The following is a 25,462-nucleotide window of genomic DNA, read 5'->3' on the forward strand; positions in this document are numbered from 1 at the left end:
GGGGTATAGAAAACTTGTAGTGGGGAAAGTCCTGGATTTAGAGTCTGGAGAGGTAAGCTGAAATTCCTGCTTTGCTATTTATTAGCTAGTGAAACTTTGGTTGCTCCAGGCAAGTCTTTGAGTCTCAATTTTCTCACCTGTAAAATGGGAATTTCAATACTTGCACTAGCTACCTTATAGGATTGTTGTGAGGAAAGTGCTTAATAAACCTTCAAAGCTATGGAAAGATGTGAGTTATTATTAATGTGAGTGGTAGCTGGAGGAAAAGAATTCAACAAATACTTATTAAGCATCTACTATGTTCAAGACCATGCTATTTCCTGGCATACTCAAAGCAAGAATTCCTCCCACTCCCAGTTCTCCATATAACTTCCTCAACTTGCCTTATGGTCCAAAATTCTTAATTACAGCTCCAAGCCTCATAAGCATTCAGAGGATGGTTGAGAAGGAAATGTAGTTCAGGTATGGGAATGACTTACAGGAATGCTTGGGAGGCAAGAGAAGGTTTGTCAGTTTCAAGGAGCTGAAACATAGTCTGTGTGAATGAGTCTAAGTCCATGTGAAAAGGTAAGTTGAAGGTAGATTGTGAAGGACTTTAAATGCCAAGCTAAAAGATTTGTGAGAAGGGGAATAACTTCATCCCTTATTATCAAAACCAGGTAAAAGATGGATAGGAAGTCAGAGAGACTGAAAGGAAAAAGAACAATTAAGGAACCTGTTTTCAGGCACGTGTTCAGAGAACCTGAAGAAGAATGGTGGTCATTCTAGTGGAGAGAAGGGGACAAATGGGACAGATTTGAATTGAAATTACCGGACAACAGAATGGATATGAAGGGCAAAGGTGACCAAAAATCCTAAGATGACCCAAAAGTATGAAATTGGTTCACTGGCATGGGATAGGAGGTTTATTATCATTGCCATTTTATTGATGAGGAAACTGAGACTACAAGTGGTTGAAACTTGCCCAACATTTCATGCTTGATGAGATGGTGGAACCCAAGTCTTCTGGCTTCTGATTGAGTGTTCTTTCCATTCCACTATCAATAGGGCCTTATTTGCCTAATGAGTTTAATTTTAAATCACAATCTCCCCCAAAACATACGTGAGCATTCCCCATTTCTGTGGAAATGCCATTAGTTAGGAAGTTTCCCAGATGAAGGATGAAGGTTTATTCTGGAAAAGGACAATAGTTCTCTCCTGTCTTTCCCTCTCCCCTTATAGAGAAACGATGTCTTGTACATCTTTGTATTTTACCATGTCTCACAGAATGCTTGGGACATAATATACACTTAATAAAATGTTTGTTGAACTGAATCAAACTCGTATGACTTTTCAAGAGTCCAAACTGCTTAACCCGGCTAGAAATCAGCTGGGGTGTGTTTTGGTACAGCTTAATTGGGTGTCTGTGCTAATTTACCTACCACTTTCCAAGGACTTTGGTTGTATACAAGAGTAAGCTCTTATTCTATTGTTAAACTTTTTATTGATATCTTGTTTTTATGACTTTTAACCACCAATGAGAGTTGTCTATTATAACCAAGAAAAAAGAGAAACAAAAAGTCATTTGAAATGTGATGTTATACCTATTGTACCCCACCCCTGCAAAGAAAGAAGGAGAAAGCATTCTCAGCATCAAAGTTTAATCATTATAATTTAATATAATACACACACATACAAAACTTATTATTTATCTGGGTCTGTTTATTTCACTTTGTATCAGTTTATATGATTTCCTATGGTTCTCTGTATTTTCCCAGTCTTCATTTCTTGCAGTGCGGTAACATTCCATGACATTCATGTAGCCCAATTTGTTTAGCTATTTCCTAACTGATGAGCATCTATTGTGCTTCCTAAAAGTGATGTTATAAACATTTTAGCTTATATGAGATCTTTCTTTCTATCTTTGACCTCCTCGGTCAGAGACAGATGTGACATCAGAGAGGTCTGTGGCTCAAAGAAATATCAACGTTTTCTTAACTCAGCTTATCTCAGTTACTTTTGAGAATAGTTGAACCAATTAGAAGGTCCATTAACTGTGAATTACAGTGCCTATCTTTTTACAAGAGGTTATTCTAAATGTGATTTTACTTTATGGCAGGGAACGCAGCCTCTGGCACCAGCAGATGTACTCTCCAGTGAAGCTTTGTAGATTCAAAGAGGGGTGGAAAGGGAAGAGGGAAGAAAAAGACCTTTCTTACTGCTGTGCTAGTGGTCCCATGGAGGCAAAAGGAAGAAATCAACTCGGGTGACAATTCCTGACAGCTGCCAGATGACACTGAAAGTTATGTAGACTTGAGACTTTATTTACCAACATATTTTGAGTGAGCCAGTTCGGACCACTCTATTTTAAAAGGTAACATATTATACAAAATACTCACTGTCCCCAGCAATGTTAGATTTGCACTGCCCCCAGCAGGAGCCCAGTGAGGAACCCACTCTATTTATTCTATCTGTAAGCTGACTGATGTATCCCTATAAACTCATCAAAAATATCATGGTGATCACTTTATTTCCCAGTGCTTAAGCCTAGTGGATAGTTGGACATAAAAGTCACACAAAGATCATTAATGACTCATCAATAAAGGTCAATGCTTTACAGTCACTACTCTTTCCACCATGCCCTGCAGTTAATAACAAATTTCCACCAGTTTAAAGACCAGAATTCTCCAGAAGTCAATATCCTACAGACCAAAAAGCAAATCAGACCAATGTATCCACACTCAAGATAATTCAAGGATTAGTATTAGAAGAAGAGGGTAATTGTATTTAACCATAGCTAGAAAATGTTTGGCTATTTTGTTTTCAGAAGAACAATTTTTAGCAGAATTAGAATCTGAAACAGCATTAAGGATACAAAATACATGCTTTTCTTTTGAGATGCGGATGGCAAGGGAGAGAGAGATTTAAATGTTTGAAGCATATTAGAGATTGAAGTAATGGGAACTGAGGAGGCGAAGGAACTGACTGGCCAGAGTTTCCAGAGGGGACAAAGATATTAATAATAATGATAGCTAGCACTTACATAGTACCTGCTATGTGCCGGGCACTATGTTAAGTACATTACAAATATTATCTCATTTTTATCCTCACAAAAACATGGGAGGGAGGAGTTATTATTATTCCCATTTTACTATTCAGAAAACTGAGGCAGGCAATGGTTAAATGACATGCCCAGGGTCACACAGCTCATAGGTATCTAAGGCCAAATTTAAATTCAAGTCTTCCTGCCTCCAGGCTAAGTACTCTACACATTATACCACCTAGGTGCCTCGCTTCCTAGAGTGGAAAAAAAAAATGACTCTCAGGTACTATACTTATTGAGGAGGAAGGAGAGTGACCTAGAGGTATGAAGGTGAGACTAATAAGGATTTAGACAAACTTGAGTGGACTTTACAAGAGAAGAAGTGATTGTTGAGTGATGGTGGCAGGAGAGGACAGGGATAAATCAGTTTCACCTCTTGACCCTATGTGTCAGGCACAGACACACTCCTTAGAGTGAGTGCTAAGGAATGTGGTGTCTTCGTAAGAAAGCTAGGTTTCAGGGAACACCAGAAAATGGAAGGAAACTGAGGAAAAGATATCCAAAATCATTTTTTTAAAGCAGAAAAGGACATAAGGGACTATTTAGTCCAACCTTTTCATTTATCAATGATAAAACTGAGGTTGAATGGTGACGTAATGTTCAAGGACACACAGGTAGTAAATCACTAGCTTTTAAACTCAAGACTTCTTTCTGCTATACCACACCAAAAGAAATTGCTTGCACATATACATCTATGCAGTATATGCACATATACTATCAGTGTTAAATAGATGATTGCCAGAGGTACATATCCAGTTCTAACCCCTCTGGCTGATCTCCAGTCTCATATCACCAATTACTGGACATCTTGAACTGGAAGTCTCATAGACATCTCAAACTCAACATGTCCAAAATAAGAACCCATTATCTTCTCTGTTCAAACCTTTCTTCTCTCCCTAAGTTTCCTATTTCTGCAAATGGCAGCCCTCTAAGTCGTTCAGGCTCACACCCTCAGTGGCATCCTCAACTCCATACTATGTCTCTATGTTCCCCTTTTTCCACTAACATAGCTATCACCCTGGTGGAGGTTCAGTATTCCATGCAACTATATACATATATAGATCCATACATACATATCATATTATATACTAAACTATTGTTCAGTTGTTTTTCAGTCATGTCCAACTTTTAGTGACTCTGTTTGCGGTTTTCTTGGCAAAGATACTAGAGTGGTTTGCTATTATCTTCTTTAGTTCATTTTACAGATGAGGAGACTGAGGCAAACAGAGTTAAGTGACTTGCCAAGAGTCCCACAGTTAGTAAAGTGCCTGAGGTCATATTTGAACTCAGGAAAATTAGTCTTCCTGACTTCAGACCTGGTACCCTATCCACTGCACCACTTAGCTGCCCTTATGATACATTAATACTGTTAAATTTAATTTTCCCACTTCATTTTCTCATATACAACACTTTGTTTAAAGATACATGAGGGAAAACATTCCTCTATTACTGAATATCTTCCATTTCATTAAACACTTTAGGTGAGCGTGTATCTGCTTTATACCTCATTTGATGTTAATTTTAACAGAATATTGAACAAAGTTGTATCCATCATTTTCTCTGTTATAAAATCTTCTATGTGTGGTCTGAAAGACTTTGTTTGAGGAAGGTCATTAGGATTCATTTTTTAAATCCATAATTCTAAACTATGAAACCCTCTGATTTTTGAAGAATTAAATTTATAAGTAATTGCAAGAAAAATAGAATAATCCGTGGTTGATTGAAGTATACTGCAGCACATTACAAACAATGACTTGCATATAGGAAGTGGTATAAAGAATACCATCAGACACTAAACCTGGAAAAGGAGTTTGGTTCCCATTCATGTGGCAAAAATGGGAACCAACTACTGGATAACCCAAGTGCTACACTGTAATCCCTGTAATGATTATTTTTTCCATATGAATACAGACCCCAGAACACAGGGGAGAAACAGTTTTGAGTGCTTCCCAGGACTTGGGATATATGTTAAGTTAGGATAGAGTTAAAGACTAGACCAAAGATTTCATTGATAGAAAGAATTTCCAGAATAACAAAACTCTCTTTACCGAAGCAGGTTAAAATGAGGCAACTTATGTTATCTGGAGTCACCTAGATGTTAAGTGACCTACCCAGGGTCACAGAGCCAGGAAAGGGACATCAAACCAATTCTTAATGGATCTAAGGTCATGTCTCTATGGTGCCATGCTACCTCTAATCATTATCATCATCATAATATGAAGATGAAGGAGTTAATATGTATGGAATACTTTGAGGTCTACAAAGCACTTTATGTCTATTTTTCATTGAATCCTCACAAGACCTCAGTGGGGTAGTTACTATTATTTGCATCATTTCATACATGAGAAAATAGGCTGAGATATGTCAAGGTTACCCAGCTAGTAAGTGACTAAAGCAGGATTCAATATCAGGTGTCCCCAACCTCACATCCATCCATCCATTCACTGCACCAAAGAATTCACAGAGAAAAGGTTCCAGGAGTTCCTTTAGAGACACCTAGGAAAGCACGTACATACTCTTACTTGCTAGGTTTTATGGTGAAGCTGCTGTTGACTGAGTGCATGCTATGAGCAATTTTTCAAATCAGTTTTTTATTATTTATTTGCTGAAAATGAAAACAACATGAAATTACATTTTAATAGTGGATTGCCAATGCAATTATAAGTTATTTTTTCCCCAACCATCTCTATTTTTGGTAGATGATTAGTGCCCCATGGGATCCAGAGCTTTTTCTGATCGAGAGCTGTTTGTTTTCTGCTTTCTGCAATTACGAATTACACATACACGAGTGATGAGTAGCCTCATGTGTTGGGATAAATATGTTATTAAAAGTTCAAATGCTCGGATACTTTTTCTGTGTTTATTAGAGCTGAGCAAAACATAGTGGTTTGGGTTCACAGGGGGCTTGTGTAAACCTTTTGGGGGTAGGGAATTTCAGCTCACAGAGGTTCGTAAGCAGATGGAGTATACCAGAGATCTCACTTCTCTCAGTGTGGGAGGAATGACATTCTCACACTGACAAGGCGCCATACAAAGGAAGGAAAGGAGACAAGGTGGCTGGAAGAGTCTCAACATGAGCAGCCAACCCAATATAGAAATACTAACATAGTTTTCCAAGATAATAATCAGGGATATTGATATAGCCCTTTAAAGTTTTCAAAGCATTTCTTTGGGGCCTCAGAACTACAACTGTGAAGCTGGAGGATCATCGGGTCATAGATCTGGGTCTTGGAGAGATCTTAGAAGCCATCTATTTCAACCTCCCTTTTTTACAGGTAAGTGACTTGCCTCGGGTCATACAGCTGGTATGTGTCTGAGGCCAAGGTCTTCCTGAATTCAAGTCCTGTGGCCTACGCACTGTCCCATGCACCTTTGGTATTAGAAGTAGTAATATATCCACTTTATAGATAATGACATAAATTCAGAAAAGTTAAGTGACCTGCCCTTGGTCACACAGCTAGTAGTATTTGAGGTAGTATTTCAATCCAATTATTCCTGACTCTTAAGTGTAACATTTAATGCCATCCTGCCCCTAGAGTCAAACTATTTTGATCATGAATAGCTATTAAAAAAAATATTGCCAATATATGAATATTCATTCATTTTCTTATTATATATGTATATATAAATATAATATGATACTACATATATATAATGTATATGAGAATATATGTATTGTGTGTATACATACATATATGATGCTAGTTAGGTATGTGGTAGATAGAGTGCCAGGCCTGGAGTCAGAAAAATTCGAGTTCAAATTTGGCTTCAGATGTCTGCTAGCTGTGTGGTCCTGGGCAAGTCACTTAACCCTATTTGTCTCAGTTTCTTCATCTAGGAAATGGGTTGGAGAAGGAAATAAAAAACCATTCCGTTACCTTTACCAATAAAACCCCAAATGGGGTCACAAATAGTCAAACATGACTGAAAGGAATTCAAAAAAATAATGTAATATTACCTCCTGACTCCTGCCTTTCCCACACTGGCTGTGTTAGCATAGAAAAGTCACTTAACCTCTGAGTCCAACTCCCCTTCTCCTGACCTCTGTACTCCCCATCCATTTAACTCCCTAAAATGATAAATTGTAGGACAAGTATAGTCTACATTGGTAGAAAGGATTTTTTCATGAAAAATTCCCTAAACAAATTAAATTACAAACCAATACTCCTCTACTCTACTGTACTAATATATATTATTTTCATTATAAAACAAACAAAAGAGTTATTTGAAGAGGTTAAGATAGAGAAAATATGTGGTGTTTTAAAAATTTGTTTATTTGCAGTACAAAAATGTTTTACTCTCAATAAATAATTTTAATAATACATAGAGTATTTCTCTAATATTAATATGATTGCCTGTGCTTTATTATTTTAAAAAATCTTGTTTTAATCATAGGTAATGCAAGAATTCAAAGGTCTGGTTCTAAGTTCAGCTTGTTTTTTAAGTAATGTTAATAGTTGTCATAGCTAAAAAAAAAAAATTCCCAAAATTAAGGAGATCCAAATGAAAGAAATGCATTCTTGGTTACATTTAACTAAAGCATAGTATGCACTTTTTGGTCAATTCCAGCTACCCATTATGCAAAGGTTTTTGATGACATTGAGCTAGTCAATTTCCATCTTGCTTACTGTCAATCAGTTTTTCTTGCAATTAATCAGAAGGCATTGCATTTTGATATTTTCAACAATAGTCTTAAAACCCTTGAAACTCTCCATTTGCAAGATTTTTAAGCAGGTTATAAAACTTTATTTTCATGTTTTTAAAATATGCAGATATGAGTCTTTTTTTAAAGTAACATATTTATATTGTTTTTTGGCAGCAAAAACTTAGTTTTTAAATGGTTTGTTAATTATGTAGACTTCATACCGTCATACTGTCATTAGCTAATAAATATCTCAAAGTACAACATAGCCTAAGGTCAAGCTCATTGTTAATGATGGTGGATATAATCTGTGTTTCAAGTGGTGGTCTTATAAGTTGGGTTTTTTTTTTTGATTGACTCCTTGTCAGCTATGATTAGATAGACGTTGCTCCTGTAGTGTTATTTTGCTGATGAATAGAGATCATCTGAGGAGGATGAGTTGGCTCTGCCATTTTCTTATGGTTTGCATGTTCCTTTATCATTAGTAAGATCTCCAACCTGTTGTTTCTTTGCAGGAATACTTTAAGCCACTTATCTATTTTGTGAGGATAACCTTAGTGAAATCTAAATAATGCAATTTGTAAATCTACTTAACCAGGTACACATGGTGAATATGTCCCAATATGATGAAAGTGATTGAATAAGTGAGGGCACCATGGCCAAACCCATCTCATTGCAGCATTCCCACTGTTTCCTCAAGATACCTCATTTATTCCATATGACATACAGAACAAATTGAGGGCAACAATACAAATTTATACATTAAACTACAGTAAAACTTAATTTTATTCTTTTTTTTTTTAAAGATAGAATGGAAAGTTCTATTATTTTCTTCCCATACTGCCCAAAGAAACATTTTACATTATGGGTTTGCAGTGTCACTTTGAAGACCAGTGCTCTAGATTAAATTAAATGTAGGAGACACCATTATATAATAGAACCTGTGCTTCAATGGGAATCAGATCATCTAACTTTATACCCCAGTTCTGCCATTAGTTACATGAAGATAAGCATGCTCTTTAACTTCTGTAGGCCTACATTTCCCAAATCTGTAGAATTCAATTCAGCAAAAAAGTTTTGAAGCACCTACTATGTTTCAGTCACTGAGATAAATTCTGGTGATATAAAGGTAAAAATGAAAGGACTGAGTTAGCTGCTCTCTAAGAAAACTTTTGATCCTGAAATTCTTTGATTCTAGAATGAAGCACAACAAAACACTCCCTCAGCTCATTCCTAGGCTGGTCTAGTTTTCTACCCCTGAATCTGTGGATCTTGATATGAATAAGGATCAGGGTGGATTTCCAGTATTTTAAAATCATCATAGACTTATAGCTGAAAAGGACCTCAGAAGCTACTACGTATAACTCCCTCATTGAGCAAAAGAAACTGAGGTTGAGAAATATTAAATGACTCGCCCACAGCCATACAGTCAGTAATTGTCCAAGACAAGATTTGAACTCAAGTTTTCCTGACTGAGCCCAACAAGTTAGCTTTTAAGTCGTGTAGATCCCCAAAGGAGATCTGGCAAAGCTTCAGAAGGACACACACCCTGGAAAGACTAGTTGGGATGTAAGAGATGGAGAAAGGCCATTGTGCCATCTAGATGCAAGAAGCAACATCATAGAATTTAGTGCTAGAGAGAACTTTAAATAACTAAGACTTTTAGAAGGTACCTTAGTGATCTGCAATAAAACATAAGTTCCTTAAAGGAGAAGAATCACAGATCTTGAATTGCAAGTCATCTCATAAAACACTAGCTCCAACCCATTGGTTAGCTGAAACTGAGACACTGCAAGGATCAAGGTGAAACAGTAGCTGAGGCAAGATTTGAACTCAAGCCCTTTGACATCAGAGTTGGTGCCCTTTCCACAGTGTCCTAATGCCCTGTTTTCATTTTGTCTTTGTAGCCTCTGCACTTAGCATAGTTCCTCACACATAGTAGGCAATCTAATAAATTGCTTGTTGAATGCTGAATAAATAAATGAATCTCAACTGAACCTCTCAGTGAACCAAGGACCAGAAAGGTGCATTCACATTAGTAGTAAGTAGTAGAGTTGAGATTCAAATCCATTTCTGCTGATTCTAGCGCTCTTTCCTCTACAAAATGCTACTCTGCTATGACTACGAATGAAGTTATGTTTGAAAATTACCTACATTCTTGTAGATACTGCAGGGTCACCAACTGCCTAACAGCATATCATGCAAATGGTGAGGAAAATACTGTGCTGGAAATGTGGGAAAACTGACCAATCTACCCAGTTGTCAATTGGGAACTAAAAGTTGTAACATAGAATACAGAGAGATATGAAATAGGAAACTTTTTTCAAATTGCCTCTGTCCATACATAAACACTAATGAATATCAAGTATATGCTAGCATTTCAGAAAGGTGGGCACTATCTTCATACACAATTGGCCTGGCTATGAGGAAAGAGGTTTCTAATTTTTTTTTTTTTGTCCTCTGTCAGGGTTTTCCTTGAGAGACCTTCCAGGAAACTCACTAAGTGGTCTTCTGACAAGAACATCCTAATCATAATTGTCACTAGAGGCTAACATTGCTTTTTTCATTGTCACTACTTCCTTTTCCCAACAGTCCCTCCAGAAAAACAAACAAACAAAAAAGAAAACCCTTTCAGGGGAAAAAAGAAAAGCAGTAATAACCATGCAAAAAAAAAAAAAACTGCACACAATGGCTTTCCAAAATTATGTCTCTTTCTGTGCCTTTTATTCGTAACTTTTGTGCCAAAATGTGGGCAACATGAATTCATCATCAGTTATTTGGGGTCATGACTAGTCATTGTGTTGACTGTAGTTTTTAACTTTTTAAAAATGTTTTGTGTTATAGTACTGTAGTCATAGTGTTTTCCTGGTTCCCTGTTGTTTTAATTCAAACTGCATTAATTTTGTTTATGTAAAATTTTTTTTTCAAGTTTATGTAACCAAAATTATTAATTTTCTTTCTGTACCCCTGATTGGCCAAGTGCTCTTTTTCTACCAATACCAAGGTATCTCCTTCCTTATTTCTCTAATTTGTTTTTTATGTGACCTTTTACATCTTGGTCTCATATTTGTCTGAAGTTTACTGTGATGGTGGTGTGAGATATTAGCCTAAACTGAACTTTTGCTAGACTCTTATCCAGCTTTCACAGAGGTTTTTGTCAAGAAGTGTCTCTTTACCTCTTACCTTGGGTTTACCATGCTACTGTGATCACTTTCTTCTGGGACTTGTCTATTTAATATGTTCTGTTGGTCAACTTTTCTGTTTTTAAACCAGAATCAAATTGTTTTGATGATTACCGCTTTGTAGCACACTTTGAGAATTGGTGCTACTAAGCCCTCTCTCCTCCACTTTTTCCATTTTTTCCTTTGAGATTCTTGACCTCTTCTTGCTCCAGATTAATTTTTTTTTCTTGTTCTACAAGGTAATCCTTGAGTAGTCTGATTAATATGGAACTGGACTTAAAAACTAGGTAATATCCCCATTTTCATTATATTGGCATTGTGCAACCATGAATAGTTAATATCTTTACAAACATTTAGGTCTGACTTTATTCCTATAAAGAGTGTTTTATAATTCTTTTCATACAATTAGTATGTATGTCTTGGAAGCTAGACGTCCAGCTGTTTTATACATTCTATATTTTGAACAGACTTTTTCTTTCTGTGTCTTCCTACTAAGATTGTGTTGGTAATATACAAAAATGCCAATGATTCTGTGGGGACTTTTATATACATTACTTTATTAAAGTTATTATTTCAATTGATATCTAACTTACTTTAGAATAAGGTGTATTGTTAATGTATTTTTGCTTAATGGAAAGATCTTTTCCATCCATTAATAGACTCATGTGACCTACTCGAATCATATGGAAGTCACATGAGTCTGTGGTAGGAGGAGCTTGCCAAATGGGTGGAGCAGGAAGGAGCAAAGCAGAGCTGAGTGGAAGTTGGACACAGCAATTAGAAGTGAGGGAGAGAGAGGAAGCAGGCAGTGAGCTGTGAGTGTTCCTTTGTGGGAAGGCCCCACCAAGGAGGTGGCTTGGGGATGGTGGCACCCCCTGCATTGTTACTGTGTATAGATTTCTTTGTTGCTATTATGGATTTGGCTTTCTGGCATTGGGATATGACTTTCTGCTATTTAAATAAATATTTTGGTTCTGTGTTCCATGTGGAGAATTTGCTATATTTTGTGATTCAAAATTACTCTGGCATATTCATAGCTGCTGTGGGTGCTGTGAAAATTGTGTTGGCACTATAGAGGGGTAGGAAACCTAAGGCCTCAAAGGCCACATGTGGCCCTCTAGGTCCTCAGCCTTTTGACTGAATCCAAATTTCACAAAACAAATTCTTTTAATAATAGCATTTGTTCTGTAAAACTCTGGTTCAGTCAAAAGAACCTAGGCAGCCACATGTAGCCTCAAAGCAACAGGTTCCCCACCCCTGTTTTAGAGGGTCCTCTAAGTAAACCATATTATCTGCAAATGGGTGATAATTTTGTTTCCTCATGGCCTGTGATTATGTTCTCATCATCTTTTCTTAATGCTATTGCAATCATTCCTAAAATTATATGAAATAATAGTAGCAATAATGAATATTCTTGCTTTACTCCTGATGTTACTGGAAATGCCTTTATTGTTTCTCCACTACAGATATTGCTATCTCTTAGTTGTAGATGGACATCATTTGTCCTACCACAAAAAAATCCATTTGTTAAGAGCCAGACTTTGTTCCTATCTGTTTTTTGCAGGTATAGTTGATGCCCTGTAAGACATCATTATCTTTCCAAGATCATTTTAATAGTATCAAATCCAAGTAAAAGAACTTGGGCTGCTTTTTACTTAGGCCCATCTGTTTAGTCCATCTACAAGATCAACCAACTAATATTTATTGAAGAACTGTTGTGTACAAGGCAAAGTTCTTCACGTTCTAACAACAAGTTCTTCAGGAATCATTTTAACTTTTCCTTATTGGCAGCAGCAGTAACCTTCAAAAATGATTCATTTAAACCACGCAAAAGCATTGAATCATCAAATCATATTTGGCTGAGAAAAAATATATTTTTCCTGAGTACTGAATGTTTTTTCCATGAACGTCAATCCTCAAAGGACATTGCAAAAAATAGTAATACAATTCAGCAATCACTAAATTGACCAGTATTTTTGAGTACCTGTTAAACCTATACAACACACTGGGAGAAATGCAAAAATGTACATAGCCAGGTCTTTAAGAAGTTTATAATATTGTTGGAGAGATGATTTAGTCACATAAACTAATAAGAAAATATACAAGTTATTTCTGTATAGCCATGACCTGACAGCACTTTCCCTCCTTGAACCTGCCCCCATTTTCCATAGACTGTGATTTACATGAGAACTGGAAGAAACATTTTCCTGCTGCTTGTGTACAGAGTAAAAAGTCCTTTAGACTTTAGCACAAATTTTTACCTTTTATTGAAACCACTTTGATTTTCTGGAACGTTCTCCCTTCTCTTATCTACCTACTGGCTTTCTTTGTCTCAATTAAAATCACATCTTCAACAGGAAACCTTTCTCAACTCTATTTAATTCTAGTATCTTTCCTCTTTTCATTATTTCTTATTTATCATGTATGTGACTTGTTGTATATATTGTTTTTTTGTTGTCTCCTCCATTAGATTATAAAGTCATTGAGGGCAGGGACTATCTTTTGTCTCTTTTTGTATCCCTAGAGCTTTGCATAGTGCCTGGAATATAGTAGGTACTTAATAGATGTTTATTGATTCATTAAATTTTGGTTCCCTTAAGCAAATTTCTGATATTTCAGTTTTACTTGGGGCTCTATGTCTATATGAGGCATTAAAGAGGAAGGCTCAACTAGAGAATAAAGTATATCTTAAGGACCAATGAGAAATAAAATGAGATAAGTTGAGGTCAGACCAGATCATGAAGAGCCTACAATGCTAAATTGGCATCTTAGACTTTATACAAATATCATTACATAAGTTAAGGAAATAGTATTTATTAAGGATTATTATATGCCAGGCACCATAAGTGACAAAAAACAAAGAAAGGCAAAAAATAAACAAAAAATAAAATCATCCTCTCAAGAGGCTCATAGTTTAATCAGAAATATCATGCATCCAATTATGTACAAACAAGATACATACAGGATAAATTAGTGGAAGTCTCAGATGGATGACATCAAGACTGGAAAAGGCCTCTTCAGGAAGGGGAGACATTAGCTGAAATTTAAAGGAAGCCAGTAAAATGGGAAGATAGAATTCCAAACATAGAGATGAAATACTCAAAGTGAAAATGCTCAGTCTAGAAAGAGTAATATGTGTGAGAAACAGGGAGGAAGCCAGGGTAAGTAGATCACAGAATATGCAGAGGGAGAGTAAGGTAGAAGGAGACTGGGAAAGTTTGGACAGGGGAGAGAACCCTAGGTTATAAAGGACTTTAAAGCCAAACAGAGGGGTTCACATTTGATCCTGCAGGTAAGAAGGAGCCATTGAAGTTGTTTTGAATAACATAGTATGGAAGACCGGGAAGAGCACAAAACCAGAATTCCAAGTTCTGACATTGACTAACTGTGTGACATTGGATAAGCTGGACCCCCTCAACTTTTGTTTTCTAATCTAGAAAATGAAACTTGACTATCTGTGAAGGTTATTATAAGGACAAAATGAGATAATACATGTGAAAGCATTCTGGAAGCTCCAGTGTTTTTTATTCTGATAATAACAATAGCTAAATTTTATGTAGGCTTATTATACGTGCCAGTCATAGTGCCAAGTGCATTGCAATTCTTATCTCATTGGATCCTCAAAACAACCCTGGCAGGTAGGTACTATTATTATCCCCATTTTACAGCTGAGGAAATGGAGACAATAGAGGTTATGTGACTTGCCCAGGACCACAGAGCCAGTAAATATTTGAGGCCAAATTTGAACTCAGATCTTCCTGACTCCCAGGCCTAGGACTCTATCTACTATACTATCATTATCAAAAGATTATCATGGCAGTGTTTTAGTATGAGCGATGCAATAAAGATCAATTTAGTGATCTCAGTTTATCAGTCTTTTCCACTGAAGTCCTACTCATGCTAGGGTAGAAGAGACTCTGGGTTTTCTAAAAGCTATATTAGTGATCTTTAACCATTAGAAAGTACTGAAAAACCAGGAAGGTTTCAACCATGGTCTCCCCATCTGTAAAACGAGCAGGTTCGATTAAGTGATCTCCATGGTTCACTTCAGGTCTAAATTCTATGATCCCTTCTCATCTTCTGTCATTTAAATTTCCAGGAATATAAAATATCTTCATACTACCCTCCAGATTTTTACAGCCACTGCAACATTTAATAATAATGACAATAATACTTTTTTTTAAAAAACATTTGAGTACTAACCTAGCCAGGTTCTGAGAGACTTATCACCAAGAGATTGGTCACAAGGTAATGAATTTTGAGAGAGGGTGGTAAGTGTTTTCATCATACAATTTAGGAAAAATGTCTACAGTTATGAGGGGTTGTTATTTGTGCTGGTAGAAAAAGTCCTAACACTCGTGAATCATGAACCTTTTGACATACTGAAGCTAGAAATTTAATGATGTGCAAAATGGATTGGAATGGAAAGGGATCCAAAGCCATCTAGAGTATTATTGCAATTATCTAAATGACAGGTGATGAAAGAGAACTTGGAATACTGATAGTGTGGTGCAGTGGATAAAGGGTTAGCCTCAAAATCTAGAAGATCTGAATTCATATCCCCTCCTCTGATACATACTAGTGGTACAGCCCTGAGCCCTGATCCTCCAGGCATCACTAAGACTATAAATTACAGAACAGGTGCATACCTGAATGAGTAGAGGGAGATTTCCTATATAGATGACATCATGGGCCCAGTCCCTATCCCCTTACATGTCAGTTACTGTGCTTATCATGTAGCAATACAATAACAAAAAACAAACAGTCTCTGATCTCAAGGAGCTTATGTTCTATTAGGGGAAAACCACATGTACACATAGAATGAATGAATGATTGAAAAAAATAGTTGTATAGTTACTATGTCAAGTACTAGGAATACAAGTAGGAAAGGAAAAATAGTAAACAAAACTAAATACAAAGTCAATGCTCAGGTAATTTGGGGGATGTAAGAAGGCGGCAGGAATCACTACCATTAAATGAGGGACGGTATTATTTCTATCAAGCAATCACAATCATTGCTCCACAAACTGCAGAACTCAAAGGCATTCTGTTTAGTTCTCACAGCTACAACCTGACTTGTACCTGCAAAGCTTACCAAGGGTATCCATGTCAACTCAGAGGTGTAAAGATGAGGGCGAGTGGGTGGGATATCACCTTTCAACAGGAATAGAGGAGGAAATAGTGGGTAAGAAAACGTTTCACATAATTCAATTCTACAAGGAATTATTGTAGGGTATCTACTGCAGGGAAAATTTTAAAACAGGGAAAAAATGACACGTTGTTATGGTCTCTTTCTGCATCCATACTTCTGTCCCCTCTCTGGGGGCAGCCTGGCACAGTGGAAAAAGGAGATCCCCTCCAGTGAATCAGAAGTCAGAGAATCAAAGTAGAAATCCTGGCTCTACCCCTTATTATGTGTGTGAAATATGGAGCAATTCATTTCTACTCTCTAAATCTCAGCATCCCCATCTGTAAAATGAGCAGGTTCGATTAAGTGATCTCTATGGTTCCCTTCAGCTCTAAATTCTATGATCTCTTATCTTCTGTCATCCAAATTTCCAGAAGTATAAAGTATCTTCATACTGCCCTCTAGCTTTTTACAGCCACTGAAACATTTATAATAATAACAATAATATTTTTTTTAAAAAAAATCTGCATTTGTAGAGTACTTTAAGGTATGCAAAGTGCTATCTATTTTAACTCACTTGATCCTTCCTACAACTCTATGAGGTAGGGGCTATTATTATCCCCATTTTACAGATGAGGCAACTAAATAAACAATATGCTTCAATAAATCATGTATGATTTAAAGGTATGGAATATTAGGGCTTTTAAATGAAGTTGATGGCCGTACAAAGGTAAGAAGAGATGTGCTAGACATAAGCAGTTTGGAATACAGTAAGAATGAAGAACTATGCATACAAAGCAAAGATATAGATGACCAGAATAGAAGGTGGGCATGTCATGTGATGAGAACAAAAGATAACCATGCTATATCCAACAATATTCCACTCCTATCACTGCATGGACCCAGATGGCCCTGGAGGAAAATGTGAGTCTGGTGATATTACACAACCTCCCCTAACTTAAACCCAATTCACTTGAAAGTCATGGCATCACCTTCCTGATGCCATGGTTCCTCTTCAAAAATAAAGGACAAACAACAGCAGTAATCACCAAGATATAGTAAAATCATTCGATAATTGAGTGGGAGGTCCTGCCAAGATGGCTGAGTAGAAGCATGGACCTGCTCAAGTTCTTCTCAGAGCCCTTAAAATACCTGTAAAAATGACTGTAAACAAATTCTAGAGCAGCCGAAGCCACAAAATGACAGAGTGAAACAGATTTCCACCCAGGACAAACAGAAAGGGTCTATCGCACTGAGTTCAGAGTGGTGTACAACCCAGTGTGGGCCACGCCAGCACCAATGGGATTGGAGCAGGTCTCAGGGCACTGGCAGCTGCTACAGTTTTCAGATTCTCAACCTACAAATGCCAAAGAGAGCTTCAAAGGTCAGTGAGAAAGCTCTTTCATCTGGATGAGAGGGGACCTTGGTCTGGTCCCAGCCCTAGCCCTAAGGCAGCTACAGTCCCTGCCACAGAAGCAGCTGCTTCTGGAGCTTTCCAGCCTACAGACAGTGGGGAAATCAAGTGGTTGATCTGGGTCTCAGTCCTGAGTGTCAGTCTTGTGGTGAGGAGGAGTGATAGTGTGGCAGAGATGGTGGTGGCTCCTGAGAGGGAATCCAGAAGACAATGTGAAACATCTCATTGGAAAAACAACTGACCTGGAAAACAGATTCAGCAGAGATAATTTAAAAATTATTGGTCTACCTGAAAACCATGATAAAAAAAAAGAGCCTAACATCATCTTCCACGAAATTATCAAGGAAAACTGCCCTGATAATCTAGAACCAGAGGGTAAAACAGAAATGGAAAGAATTCACCAATTACCTCCTGAAAGAGACCCCAAAAGGAAAATTCCTAGGAATATTGTAGCCAAATTCGAGAGTTCCCAGTCAAGGAGAAAATATAACAAGCTATCAGAAAGAAAGAATTCAGGTATTGTGGAAATACAATTAGAATAACACAGAATTTAGTAACTTCTACACTAAAGGATTGAAGGACTTGGAATATGATATTCCTGAGGTCAAAGGAGATAGGATTAAAACCAAGACTCATTTACCCAGCAAAACTGAGTATAATACTTCCGGGGAAAAAAGGAAATTTCAATGAAAAAGAGGACTTCTAAGCATTATTGTTGAAAAGACCAGAGCTGAATAGAAAATTTGACTTTCCAATACAAGACTCAAGAGAAACACAAAAAGGTAAACAGGAAAGAAAAGTCATAAGGAACTCATTAAAGTTGAACTGTTTATGTTCCTACATTGAAAGATGATATTTGTAACTTATGAGACCTTTTCAAGTATTAGGGTAGTTAGAGGTTGTGTGTGTGTATATACACACACATGTATACACATATGTGTATATACATATATGTAGGTGTGTATGGATATGTATGTGTATTTTATATATGTTTATGTATGTAAGTATGTGTATGCATATGAATGTTACATACACACACACATATACATTCACAGAGGGCACAGGGTGAGCTGAATATGAAGGAAGAATACCTAAAAAAATAAAATTTACTGTTGAATGGAATGTATCAGGAGTAAGAGAAAGCAAATCATCTCACATAAAAGAGGAAAGAAAAAGCTTTTACAAGGGAGGGGAAGAGGGAGGAGATGAAAGGAAATAAGTGAGCCTCACTCTCATGGGATTTGGCTTAAGGAGGAAATAACACACATTCAATTAGGTAGGGAAATCTATTTTACCTTGCCAGAAGGCAAAGGGAATAAGAGAGGGAAGATAATAGAAGAGACAGCAAATTGGGGAAAGGGAGCAAACACTATTGTTGGAGGCCAGGTCAAGGGAGAGAATGGAATAAATGGAGGGCAGGATAGGACAGAGGGAAATGTGGTCAGTCTTTTAGAATGTAACTATTATGGAAGTGCTCTGCGTTGTTATACATGTATGACCTATATTGAGTTGCTTGTTTTCTCAATGAGGGTGGGTGGGGAGGGAGGGAGAGAATATGGAACCCAAAGCTTTAATAATAAATGTTAAAAAATTGTTTTAGTATGCAGCTGGGAAATAAGATATACAGGCAATGGGGTATAGAAATCTATTTTGCCCTACAAGAAAAGGACAGAGTGGAGGAAGGGGTAGATGGAGTACATGCTGTCCTGGTGGGATGGGGTGGGGAGAAAATTTGGAATTCAAATTCTTGTGGAAGTGAATGTTGAAAACTGAAAAATAAATTATATATTAAAATTTTAAAAATTGAGATTTTATTAGGTGATTACTATATATTACACACTGAGTTAGGTATTGGGGATACAAAGATGACATATTCCCGGCCCTCAAGAAGCTTACAGTGTATATTGAGGGAGAAAGCTTGTATATACAAAGTATATACCAAATGAACACAAGGAAATTGGGCGTAGGAATAGACCACTAGAAGTTGAGGGGTCTTGAAGACTCTTCTTGTAAAAGGTAGCACTTTAACTGAGGTTTGAAGGGAATGAGGAATTCCTAGAGGCAGAAGAGAGAAGGGAATGCATTATGGGCATGGAGAAGAGCCATCAGAGATGGATGAAAGAGTGTTGTGTGTGAGGAGTGGACAGAAGGCAGGTTTGGCTGGACCCATCGAGTGGATAAAGGTGAGAATTAATTTTTAAAAAAAGCTCAAAAGAAATATTGGAACCAGGCTGTGAAGGGCTTACACACCAAACAGAAGAGTTTATATTTGATCCCAAAGGAAGGAGGAGACAATGAATTTGGTTGAGCAAGGGAGTGGCATAGACCTGAATTTTAGGAAAATAACTTTCTTTTAGCTCTATGGAGGATAGAACAGTGTGGGGGAAAAAGCCACCAACACTGGGCAAACCCCTTTGGATTATTTACAGGTGGATATGAACTTGGAATAAGTGGTATAGATGGATTATCATACTGACCCACTAGCATAGCAGAAAGAGAAACTCAGGCTTAAGAATGTTCCAAAAACATTAGTACGAGGAGAATCAAAGCAAAGTTCAATTTCCCTGAGTGGATTTTCTTTCTAGGAAAAAAAAATGGATAAGAATATGGAAGAGGAGGAGGGACTTCTAAAGCAGGAAAAGACTGTGATGCTCACTTATGGGTACACTAGAGCCAAAGGAACCTCATGAAGAGAAACAAGAGACTGTGGGTATAGATTATAGTTATAGATTCAGAGGTCTGAAAAGAAGTCTAGCAGATGCCTGCTTCTCTACACTCCTTCCACCTTTTTTTCTCTTTTATTGATTCTAGAAGTATTTACTTTGAACATGGGAATAAAGTAAAGTCCTTATTATCATTTCTGTGAACTTGTCATTTACACCTGATTATTACATAGTACAAAAACTATTGTGCCTATCATGAAACAAATGTATCATTAACTTGGTTGTTAGTTTCAGTTGATTACAACACAGAACTCTGGTCAGATAAATGCCAATAGTTGTTTCTCAAACCAACTCAAACCATTGCTCACAAATAAGCAAACTAAACATAGGAGGAGCTTGATTACAGTGATGGTCATGGGAATGGGGAGAAGTAGACTAGTTCAGAGAGCATAGGAAGACAATAAGACTGTGATGTTGAATATGGGAGACCATGGAGGGATAAATATCACAAAGACAACCTCAATATTCCCAAAACTGAGGGACTGGAGGAATCACAAACCCATTAATAGAAAAGGGAAAATTGGAGAGGGGAAACATTTTGGAAGAAGAGATGGCGAGTTCAGTTTTGGACATATTGTCTCAAATGACAGTGGGACAATTACTTTCTAAGAGGCGTACTGTCTTGTTCCTTTGCTTGTACCTTTGAGAAATAGAAGTATGGACACAATAGCCAGAGATTAGTACAAGTTAACCTGTTGCCCAACTCTAACAATAACAATTAAATAACCAATAAAAAATAATAAAGCAAAATAAATAACCAGTACAGCATATGTATGTATATATATGTATATATATAAACACATACACATACATTGGTATACAAATGGTTTGCGCATATACAAACATGCCCTCTTTCAGTCACATAACTCTATTGTGAGTCTACTTAGGCACTACACAATCCTAGTTTTAGGCCCTATTAAGCAAAATGATGCTTCTTATGAAAATAAAATATTAATTCCAGGAAGCTCCATCGTCCATTGAAGGTTATTGTTTTATCAGTAGCACATCAACCAAGTAAACAGAGGGAAATACTTATTAGTTACCAAAACGTTTTAAATGCTTTAAAATCGGTTACTTTTTGCTGTTGCTTGTCAATTGCCAATATTTATAATTGGTTATATAACTATATTGGTTGTGTCGATATTTATAAATGATCAGTCCCCACTATTTTGAGTACTATAAAGGAACCCCCATAGCCTTCCTAAACTTAGTTGAGTACAATGACATGAAAGAAATAGCAAAAAATAATAGTTCATGGTATTATGGCACAATACAAGGGATTTCCACATGCATTTGCTGAGGGGTGTAAAAGATCAGCTGCTGAACTTGGAGTCAGGAGATCTGAAGTTGAATCCTGCTTCAGACACTAATTATTGTGTGACTCTGGGTAAGTCACTTAACCGTTGTTTGCCTCAGTTTCCACATATATAAAATGGGCATGAGAATAGTACCTACCTCACAGAGTTCTTGCGATGACAAAATGGCATAACTTATATAAATAGTTCTTTTCATACCTTAATGTTCCAGCTATCATTACCATCATCTCACAGTAACTTTTGAAAAAAAGAGTTACAAAAAAAGTTTTTGAAGGTCAGAAAACTAAGTGAAATCTCCAAGTAGCTGACAGAAACAAGGCTTGACCCAAGGTCTTCTAATCCCAAATCTAGAACTCTTTCCGCTATGCTCTGGTGATTTCTGGGGGGATGGGGGAAATTATATTTGAACTTGCTTTCTTGCTGACATTAATATTATTAACTATTCATATTAGACAATGATATCGAGTGACCCTAGAAAACACCTACATGCCAGAGTTTTCGCTTTTCTCCTATTTTCTTTGTAAATCCCCAGATTACACGGGCCTTTCAGAACCACCACAGTTTCCTCTATCCCCATTAGCCTGAGTATAAAAAAAGGTTTTAAGCATTTTCTTTTCTTTCAAAATTCCCCAGAGTCTCTAGACAAGAACTGTAAGGACCTAATTCCTGTGTACTGCCTTCGTAACAATTAACGAATTTTAGCAAGAACTGGGAGAAGTAATTTGAGAAGCCAAGGTGATTTCTGGCCTTTTAAAGAAGTGATCAGCTACTGTAATCATGTGCCAGCAGGCCACCATTGTTGGCTATCTAACGTTTATCCCTGCAAATCAGGTTAGGCATTTGGATGCAACAGATGTGAAAATGATTTTTAAATACTCAAAGCATGGGGATATGTCGGAGTAGCTTTACTCTGGTTTTTAGTCTACCTTTCACTTAGAACAATAAGTCCTCTTTGTCTCCTTCACCAAAAACACTATGAAGTGGCAGAAGTTAAACAAGCCTTGTTTTATGCTTCTGAAAAGGAGACTCTTGTTTGTGGATAGTACAGTGAGCATTTCACCAATGCCTAATGATTGAGGATTAAGGTTTGGCAGCTACCAGCGCAGCTATTTCGACACTGCCTGCCAGCCAAGGTGAGAGAGGACCAGCAACTTCCCCAAGTGCTTCTCAAAACTTTGGACCTTAGTTATTGTCCAAAAACATAGAGGACAATCTGGTACTTTTAAAAAATATGGATTAATAGCTTTTCATTTTATACCCCCTTCATTTCCCAATGTATACTTTTTCTATTCCATCCTCTCAGAAAGCCATCCTCAGAGCAAAGAATAAAAGAGAGGGAAAAGAAAACCAGTTAAAAAAAAAAAAAGCAAACTGACCACACATCAACTGAGTTAGTATATGCAGTGTTCCAACCTCATAGTCTCTTACCAATGTAAAGAAGGGAAGGAAATGTATTTTCTCGTCTCTTTAGAAACAATCATTTTTTTCTTTTTCTTTTTTTTTTTTTTTTGGTGAGACAATCAAGATGAAGTGACTTGGCCAGGATCACACAGCTAGTAAGTGTCAAGTATCTGAGGCCAAATTTGAACTCTTGTCTTCCTGACTCCAGGGCTAGTGCTCTATCCACTGAGAACAATTTTGATTAGAATTGTTCAGGTTTCTATTTTTGTTTTTGTTATTTTCATTCTTCTCATTTACATGGTTGCAGTCATTATAGGTATCATTTTTCTGGTTCTGCTTTACTTCACTCTGCATCATTTTGGTTTTTTTCACATTCTTTTTAGTCTTCAGGTTCATTATTTCTTTCAGTGTAATAAAATTCCATTGTGTTTATGTACAAATAGTGCTTTGCCATCCAGTAGGTGATAGACATCTACTGTTTCCTTAACCTCCTTGAGGCATATATGCCTAGCAGTGAGAACTCTGGGTCAAAGGGTATGGATATTTATTGATTTTCTTGGCATAATCCCAAATAGTTTTCCAGAATGATTGGGCCAATTCACAATTCCACCACATGTACATCAATCTGTCTTTCTATGGACCTCCCATGGACCTGGTTCCATTTTTTTGTCATCTTGACAGTTTGCTGTGTGTGAGGTGAAATCTCAGTTATATGGGACTATTCTTCCAAGAACTGATTGTTACTATCCATTGACCATATATCTATTTAGAAATTAGGCTGATCTTTTAAGAGCCCTAAAATCAAGATACCATTAAAAAAAAATCTATTGACAACACTATAGAAACTGTAAGAGGATAGAAAGCAAAAGATTAACCTTCCAAGCTGCTAGTTCTAACAGGACATATTCCCTGAATTTGAACAAAGGAGTGCCTGCACTGTAGAAGGGGGGATGGCTTAACATGTCCTACATGAGAAATTAGAATTAGAAATTAGAACTTTCCTCTGAAAAAGGTGGTATTGTCTAACTAAATTATCATGTCTTTTCTATAAAATAAAAGCACAAACATTTTTCTAATGCATTACTACTCTCTTTTTTACTTTCTATTCTAATATTTCCAGATCCTGGCCGAGTACTGTTACCTCAAGCAAGGTAAGAAAAGAACTTCAAAAACTTATGAAATTAGCCTGGGTTTCTTGTGAAAACCAGTCAAAACCATGGGTTTACAAGCCCTTATAAATGTGATTGCTTCTATTAAAGAAGAGAGGTTAAAGCAAAGGCATGTGACTTCATGACAGAACAAGATAAGTAGGAACAGGAATCCTTACAAAGTTTTGGGGGACAATCTACCAACATATATCATCATCCGTGGGACCAGTGTACTTACCTAAGGAGTCAGGTCAGGGCACACAAATGGAGAGTCACACACACACACACACACAGGGAACACATGTGGCATATACATGATAAAGCAACTCACCTCCCATGCCAGAGGGCTGCCAGCATCTGGTGATGTCTTCAAATTGTTCTTGTTCAGCCTTCTCCATGTGGTATGCACTAGTGTCTACTCTGCGCTCTGATTACTTAAGTAAGGGTCATACTCCACTGGTCTCATAATGGAAATGGAGATATTCTGCTAGGCAAGTAGCTGTAAAGATTCTTTTTCCCCCATTGGCTTCTGACCATCACCTGGAATCCATGAAAACAACAATGAGACCCTTAATCAACAGCTCCCTTTTATCCCTTTCTCATCTCACATCATTCAAAAGTCTTTCACTTTCTCTACCTTCACCACTGACTAACATGAAGAAATGGGTCTTGTCCTTTGCAAGGTCAACCCCTCCACAGGTACAAATAATCCCGTTCAACCCTATCATTTCCAGCAGATTGCCCTCTCTATTGTCACTTCATTCCAATTTTAAATCTCTTATTGTCTACTGGCTACTTTGCTACTGCCTACAAATATATGTGGTTCCATCCTTTAAAAATCCTAACCAGATTTGTCTTCCCTCCTTTTTATCTCTCCTCCCTTTTCTCCCACTCTTCTCTTATCATCCCCCATTTGATGAAGTTCCATTGTTTCCCTGTTACCTCCCATATCAAATATAAAATCCTATGTTTGGCATTGAAAAATCTAAATTTAAAAATCTTTATAACCTGGCCCCCTGCTATCTTCTCCGTCATATATATACATATGTATACCCACACATATATACACATATATGTATGTATTTGCATATGTATATATGTATGTGTGTATGTATATGTGTAATATATACATATATATGTGGGTGTATATACATATATATGTATATATACACTTTAGCCTCTTCTACATATTCTACATAGAATTCTATGTCAATGACCTCTTCTCTATACCTTGCACAAGATACTACATCTCCTCACTTACTGCATTTTCACCTGCTGCCTCTAATGCCTGGAATTTTCTTATTCATCGTCTCTGCCTTCTGGCTTCCTCAAGTCTTAGCTACAATTCCATCTTCTCTAAGAAGCCTTTCCTCATCCCCTTTAATGCTAGTGCCCTATCTCTGAAGTTATTATCTCAATGTGTCTT

The 25,462-nt window shown here is 37.0% G+C and overlaps 1 long non-coding RNA gene across 1 annotated transcript in view; it reads right to left on the reverse strand.

The window, feature by feature from the left end:
• The window catches only part of LOC140514527 (uncharacterized), a 154,288-nt gene extending 129,712 nt beyond the window's left edge, over positions 1 to 24,576 (reverse strand). Inside the window, exon 1 of the long non-coding RNA XR_011970711.1 lies at positions 24,368 to 24,576. This is a non-coding gene — a long non-coding RNA (uncharacterized lncRNA). The remainder of the gene's footprint in view (positions 1 to 24,367) is intronic.
• Positions 24,577 to 25,462: the final 886 nt, after the last annotated feature.

Source organism: Notamacropus eugenii, chromosome 7 (genome assembly GCF_028372415.1).
Source record: "Notamacropus eugenii isolate mMacEug1 chromosome 7, mMacEug1.pri_v2, whole genome shotgun sequence".
Classification (NCBI taxonomy): Eukaryota; Metazoa; Chordata; class Mammalia; order Diprotodontia; family Macropodidae; genus Notamacropus; species Notamacropus eugenii.